Below are 7,633 nucleotides of genomic sequence, written 5' to 3' on the forward strand. Positions count from 1 at the left end.
ACCACCGTCACCCATGGCTCCGGCACGTCCCATGGCAACCGCACTGGCGGCTGCGGGGGCTGGCCCGGCTTATATAGGGGTGGCGGGTGATGTCACAGTGCTGTGGCCAGGACCCCCTGTAACATCACAGCCCTGCCTCACGCCAGCGCTCGGCCCCTTTGTGCCGTCAGTGCCCCGCCCGCCTCAGGGCTCGGCAGAACTGGCTCATCCCTGAAGATGGCCGTGGCCAGAAAAAGCCTGGAAGTAAGAAGCAGAGGTCAGCCTGTTCCAATGAATCCTTTCCTGGAGCAAGTGGTGGCACATCAGGAAGAGTGCTGGTGCCAGCCGTGTCAAGTCCACAGCTCCCAAGACCCTGCAGCGTTACCAACTGGAAATACCCACTCCTCTCTGCCTGGGAAGATCCTCCAGACACAAAGGAAGTTCCTCTGTCTCTGGGGAGCTCTCCTGAAACGGTGGTCGAGGGCTGGAAGTGTTTTTGTTTGCAGCTCCCTGACTTCTCCAGGGATCGGATCACAGCCCTCTTTTTTAAGGTGCGTGTGTTTAGGTGTGCCCTTAACTAAGGAACACTTCAACTCAGTTGGTCTGCTGTCTTCCCATGGCTGTTTCCTCACTTTCCTCCTTTGCTGCCACCACGTGGTCACGTCTCAGTGTTCATTTAAGGTCTGTATTAATCTTTCAGAAGAACACCCTCCATCCCTGAGTGTTCCACAGTTTTCAACTGTGCATGACATGTTTCTTCATTTGCCTTTAAATTCTCCCCGGAGGAATCCTGCACGTTAAAATAACAAAATAAGGAGAGAGAATCTCTATCATGTTTTCCTTTCCCATTCTTCAACTGAAAGGCTTGCAGAAGGTGTACATTTTTCACCTCTAGAAAAAGTTATGTAGAAGTAACTAAGTGTGCATGGCAAGTTTCAAACCCCAGACAGAAGTTTCACAGGCATCTAAATCAAAAGCCAGGCTCAAGCCTCAGCAGAAGTTTTCCAAAGGGCTGTTCCTGAGGCAGTTATATGTAGAAGACTGTGTCACTGAGGGCTGATGGAGTGGCTTTTGTGTGCTGTACATTCAGCTCTGAAAATTGCACTTGGGACCCAACATCGTTTATGCATTTCTGGAAATATAGTTTTGAGAGCAGAACTCTATAAAACTACCAAAATGGAGTTCTGGAGTGGAAGAGGGACTATCAGAGATGTCTGGTGCAGCTTGTGCAGTTTCATGACAGAACAGCTTTGGAGCAGCAGTGCAGCCTGTATCCTGCTCACCTTGGGGCTTAATCAGGCCAGAGTCAAGTGGAGAGCTGTATTTGAAACTGGACACAGACAAGGATGATCTAATTTTAGATTGAACTATAGCTTGTTTTCCCATATTTGTCCATCAGTAACTTTCAATTTATTGTTTCATCAATAAATGAAACATTTGTAATCCACTGCTATATAAAAAAGCAGCATACAGATGCAACTCTGTTAGAAGTGATGCACTGTGCAAAAGCAGGCCCTGAAAATTTAGCTTTTGTGAGGTTAATTTGTATCAGTATTGCACATGAGCAAACCACTCATGAGGTCCTCACTTTGTCAAGTGGTTGGGCTTCAGAACAGTACTCTTTCCCTCTGCCATCAAATGTTGAAAGCAATGAAAATTTGGGGTGAGGGGCTGATCTTCTTCTCTGTTCCCTTCCAGTCCAGGGATAGTTGCTGGAGTAAAGACCTGAGAGTGCTTTCTTTCTCTTTGCATCAGAGAAAATCCTTGTGAATGGCCGGAGCACACTTGAATGTTTTACAGTCTTGTTAGGGGGAAGGTTTAAACAAAACACAGACTTTAATGCAACAAATGCAGCTCTTGGTGTGTGGAAAACTGTGCTGAGTCTAGTTTTCCAGAGTGACAGGTCAGCTGCCAGGACAGGTTACAGCTGGATTCAGTTCTTGACATTAGCTACATAGCAGGATGTTCAGCATGGTAACAATATCTAAAAGAATAACTAAATAGAATGTGGCTTTACAATCGCTCTGTCAGAAGAAGTTTGGCCCCAGGGCTGTGAAATCCTGGCACCTATATGATAGAGAATTGCTGCTCAGCCTCAGAGAATCAAGAATGATTTTCCATTTTCTCTCTGTTTTCTCCCTCTACTGGCCGACAGAAAAAGCTCGTGAAGCATTCAGAGCTTTCTTTTGGTCTTCAGAGACATTCTAATCTAGAATTCATCCAAACTTCCAGCTTTGACTCATCTTGAAGGTAGAATTAAATGAGACAGAACAGCTGCATCAAAGACCCACACAAGGTGGTGCACAACGTACTGCTCTGGGGCTAACTTTGGTTTCAGCCCTAGCAACTGTCACAGGAATATTCTGAAAAGCTCATGTCCATCAGTGCCCTAGAAAATTCCCTGAGATGAGTCTGGGACACCTGGCTGCCTGGGGCTGACCATTGTCATCCTGGCACTGCAGGGCCACCGGGGTGGGAGGGCCCCTCTGGAAGTCTCCAGCCCAACCCCTGCCCAGGGCAGGGTCACCTGAAGCAGGTTGTAAAGGGCTGTTTCTAGTGAGGGTTTGAATATCTCCAAGGATGGAGACTCCACAACTCTGGGCATCCTGTTCCAGGGTCTGCCCACTATCGTGGTAAAAAAAGCTTTTTCTTATGTTTCACTGGAATTTCCTATGTTGGTGCCCACTGCTTCTCATCCTTTCAGTTGAGCATGCCAGAGGGAAATCCCACAAATACCCAGTGTTGGTGTTAAATGCTTTTGCACCCCAGAGATTTCCTTCTAAAAAGGAAAATCCTTTTCCTTTCCCTTCTAGATTGCCTATTGCTTTATATTTTCTGAGAAGCAATCTCTGATTATAAAATGAGATGATGTAGCAGCAAACACTTTTTAAATTCTGCTTCTGCTGAAAGAAAGCCTGTCCAGCTGCATTAAGAGAAATATGAGCCTCTTAAAGCTGCTCACCCCTCATACAGAAGGAACCTATATTCTGTTCTGCCTTAGACAATTTAGAGCAGCCATTTCAAAAACAGCCTTTAGCGTCTTGAAAGCAAACATGCTCTCAACAAGGTTTCTTAAAAAAAAAAAAAAATAAGGGCCCCAATAAAAAGCCTGAGTAATAAAAGGTATTCTCTTAAAACAGCTAGTGAAATAATGGGAGGTATCCTGGACTAGAGTTAAATTTTGCTGTCTTTTTGACTACTGGCACCTCAATGCATGGGGTTTCTCTCCTGGACTGTGGGAGAATAATTTGGAACAGTCCTTCTTTAGATTTAGTATGCTTTTTAAACTGATGTTGAGAAAAGCTGTCTTTAACCATCTCTTTCACCCTCAGGAGGGCATTTTGTCTTTCTTCCCAGGTTCTTGGAAGTTTTTCATCTGTGGCAGACAAAATGTTTCACAGCTTTCCTTCTGAGAGACTCAGAACTATGCTGTGTATTGTGCTAAGATGAAATCCTCTGTCTTGCAGTTCACCCCAACCACTGAAAGCAGTTTTGGGGTTGTAACCCAAAATACCTTTGGTAATATTTTATATGGTGATTCTAATATAGCACTTTGTAGTTTACTTCTCCTCACCAAAGTGCATTTTTTTTACAGGACGATAGCCCTGCCTCCATAGATCACATGAAATCCTGTGTATGGAGTAGGAATAACCCATCCAGGCTGTTTGGGACTGGCATAATTTTCACCATTGCAATACTTTGTGCTCCAAGATATTTTTTATATTTCTGCAGAGGTTTGTGGGGGGACAGTTCAATCATCCCCTTACCAGGATAAAAATTAAATATCTTGGTTCTGATCTGAAATGTTTGTAGTGAAGTGCTGCCAGTAGGATTATTAGTCAGAAGAATAGAATGTGGATATTCATAAGCAGTGATAATAAATTTGTTGGCCTTTTTTCCTTGTCAAATATGAAATGTAACTGCAGTGTAATAGCAATGCAGAGGGCCCATGGAACACTGGTTATTATGCAGTGCCTGTTGTGGCTTCAGAAAGTTGAATCCTTTGGAAACTTTCTGCAGAAAAAGGAATACAAAGGATTTTAAGGTGCAGCAGTGTCTGTGAGATGACATGTGATGAAAAATGCTGAAGTTCTGTACAAAGCTTTCAGGTTCATTTCTCTCCAAGCACATCATCCATCAGATGATGAGCTCAGAAGTTATGGACTGCCACGTTAAACATTGGAGAAGTAATCCCTGGAGAACTAAACAAAATCCATGACTGTTTCTTACCTATACAAGGGAATATGAAGTACTGTGTTTTCCAGTCATAGGGCTGGTGTGTTTCCCTTGCACTGGCTTCCCAAGAGATCCAAGGGTATAATCAATTGTACTGGAAAAGCAGATTTGACATTTTGTTGGAATACCCAGGTGCAAAGTCTGGAATGCCAGATTTTGCTGGAAGGAGTGATGAAAACCTCCCTGTTTGTGGAAAGCATTGCATCAGAGTGTTGCAGCCATGGGAAATTCTCACTGTCCCATGTGTGGGACTTAGGAAGTCATTCCAATCAGCTCAGCAATAACCACTGCCTTTTTTTATTTCTGTTTCTAGAGGTATGGCCCTCTGAGTCAAGCAAACCTGATTTGTACCTCTTCAGGATAAAAACTCTTTGCTTCCCCACGGCCCATCCTGCTGTCCATCCACTTGAGAACTGTGGGAAGAGAGGCTGTCATGAAAGTCAGGTAAAAAAGCTGTTCAGTACCTCAGCCTTCTCCTGATCTATTGTTACCAGTTTTCCAGCATTGCTTGTTTGGGGGAGAGAGCCTGATATCAGTGAATTGTCCATAGCCTTACTCAATGCATTGTTTCTGTGAATTTAGAAGGTTTCATTTGTTTTCAGATGGTCCTTTTTCCTAAAAAGACAGAATATATCTTTTCCTTAAAAAAAGCCCCAAACCACCCAACTTACCATGAGTAGTTTCCCAAGCCTGCTGGGAACAGGAGGTAGTTGCATCCTCAAGGCTGCTGTATGCATTTCTGTGAGAGCTGCAGTTACCTCTGGGTTGTGATCACTGCTAACACGTTCCATGGAGCAAGAAGCACTGTGTGGTAAAATACCTCTGCACACTAGATTTTCTAGTGCTTTTAAATTGCTTGAGAGCATCAACTTTGACTTTGTTATTAGTAGAAAAGGAGTGAATGAGGTGTTTGAGCATCTTTCTTGAAGACTTTCTTACAATTCTTTTAATCCTAACTGTACCGTAATTTGTGCAAAGAGGGGCCTGCCTAAATAGTGGCAGCAAAGTCTTCCATCTCTGCACTTATCTGAAGAGTTTGGCTTAGGAATAGTAAGAGCTGCTACCACTGCTGTGATGTTCTGAGAACCAGCCAACCCAGCCCACTAAAACTGCAAATGCCGCACTATTTCTCCCAGACCAAAGCTGTCAGCAGCTAGGCCTGGCTGCCCTTGGAGCCCCAGACACCACCTCTGAGCTGCCCCCAAGACTGGGGGAATGAGTTTTGTTTCCCATGGAAAAGGGCCATTGTTTGTGTCCAGGCACCTGTGCCCTAATGTGGGACTGCAGCCACACCAAACCTGATCTCTCATCCTGGGGGTGGGACAGGGAGGGGTGCAGGACCTGCCACTCCCAGCTCTGAGCTGGCAATGCTCTCCCTGGGCAATGCCACAGGTAGGAGAGCCTTGTTCCACACCAGGGTTTCATCAGGGGCTCATCAAGTCCTTGGGAATCGCTTGTGGGTAGGATTGAATTGGTTTCTGCACTTCTTGTCTGTTTCCCACATGAGTCTAAATGTCGGGGCTGGGCTGTTCAGCTGGGGAAAAGGCAAAATTAAATAGTTTTTTCTGTCTGATATGTCACAGGCTGGATTAAACTTTAACTGAAATCTCAGGCGAGTCTTGCCTGAAATTGGGTTAAAGGAAGATTTCCTATACACAGACACATTTTTGCAGCACTTTATTAGGAATCCTGGTGAGCCGTAGGATTTGAGCTGCCTTAGACTTGGAAATAAGTTCCTGTTTTAGAATCTTTCAGCAAATTACTGGAGTTCTCCTGAGATCCAGCCTGTCAGTAGCAGCTTCCAAACCACCCTGGGAAACTGGGCACAGTTTTTTCCCTGGAGAGATGCTCCAGCAGCACTTAGTACTGAATGTTGAGGATTAATCCACTGGAAGGGTTAAATCCATGATCACTGCCAGGCTCTTGGCAACACTGAACTCCCAGCTAAGAGGAGAGGAGCCACCAAAATTGCCCCTTCCAGTGCAGCAGCTGCTTTGTGCCAGTACCTATAACTTGGGATTTATCCTGATTGTCTGACTCTGGACTGGAGTCACCGAAGTGCTGGAGTATGGAAAACAGACAAGACAGTGGATCAAGTACTTGTGTCTTCTGATGGCTTTTGGGCAGGGCACAGCAATTGGCTCTCTAGGGAGAGCAGTCACTGCTGCCCAGTAAGGTAAGGGAAAGGGAGTCCAGATGATGTGCTTTGGGAAGGAACTGCAAAGTCAGAAGTGGCTCAAATCCACCTTAAACTCCTGAAATGATCTGTGCTGGAAAGGACCTTACAGATAATCCTGTTCCAACCTCCTGCCATGGTCAGGGACACCCTCCTGGGATGTCCATGGAATGCACTCTGTGGCAGGCTGGTGGAACACGGGAAGAAGCCTGCGAGCTGCATTTCTGGAGCTGGGAGTCTCCACACCTTTCCTTGAACCCCTGATTTTCAGTAGTTCTAGTCTCAACACCCATTTCTGCTGTACCTTCTGCAGGGCAGGCAGATGGAACCTTCCCAAAGGGGATGCTCTCACTAATGTGTCCTTCTCAGCCCCTTCTCCAGGCAGGGGGAATGCTGACCCTCCGAGCAAGACCCCTGAGAGAGACCAAGTTCATCGACTGCTTCCAGAAAACCAAACGGGCTTTTAATCTCTTGGTAAGACAGGGATGAGCTTCCATCCCATGCAGGGACAAGGCTTTTCCTTGTGTATCCCAGCAGCGAATTTGAACAGGAAACACCGCCGAGGGAAAAAGGTGTGAATTCCAGATTCTTCAGAACCCAGGACAAACATTGTGTCAGGTTTGTGCAGGTTTCCTGGGACAAGATGTTAAACCAAAACTAGAAGTAGGAGGTCCAGGATGGGACAGAGTGTTGCAATGCCTGCGTCTTTTCAGATCCAGGCCTGGGAAGTATCTGGTTGACAGTAACTGAAGTCCTCTATTGCCCTGATATTCCTGGCTCCTCTCTTTCTCCCCTGCCAGACCCTCTGTATTAAGGAGGAGACGAAAAGCAGGAACATAAAGATGTTCCCAGCTCTGCTCAGTGAAACACAAGAGACCAGGAGGGGAAGGAGCCAGCAGGAATTCTGTCAGTTGTGGCCAGCGAACACATCCTATGAGATCCTTCCTGGGCAGTTATTGATAAGGAAAACTCAGAGACTGTAAACAACCTTAATGCAGGACACCAAAAAATTCTCATGTTCCCCTGAACTGTCCAGTCTCCTTCAAAAACTTAGGCTGTGTACATGTATAATGAGAAAAAGGCCTGGTTTTACCTCTCACTTCCTAAGCCTACCTGTCTTTGTCGTAGGGTGGCACTGCACACTAAAATATAGTGGACACTCCCAAAAAATACTCAGTTGTGTTTGCAGCAGGCCTTTGACATAACTTCTGATCATGTAGCAGATTTTTAGGCTGCCCAGAG

This window comes from Prinia subflava, chromosome 4 (genome assembly GCF_021018805.1).
Source record: "Prinia subflava isolate CZ2003 ecotype Zambia chromosome 4, Cam_Psub_1.2, whole genome shotgun sequence".
Lineage (NCBI taxonomy): Eukaryota > Metazoa > Chordata > Aves > Passeriformes > Cisticolidae > Prinia > Prinia subflava.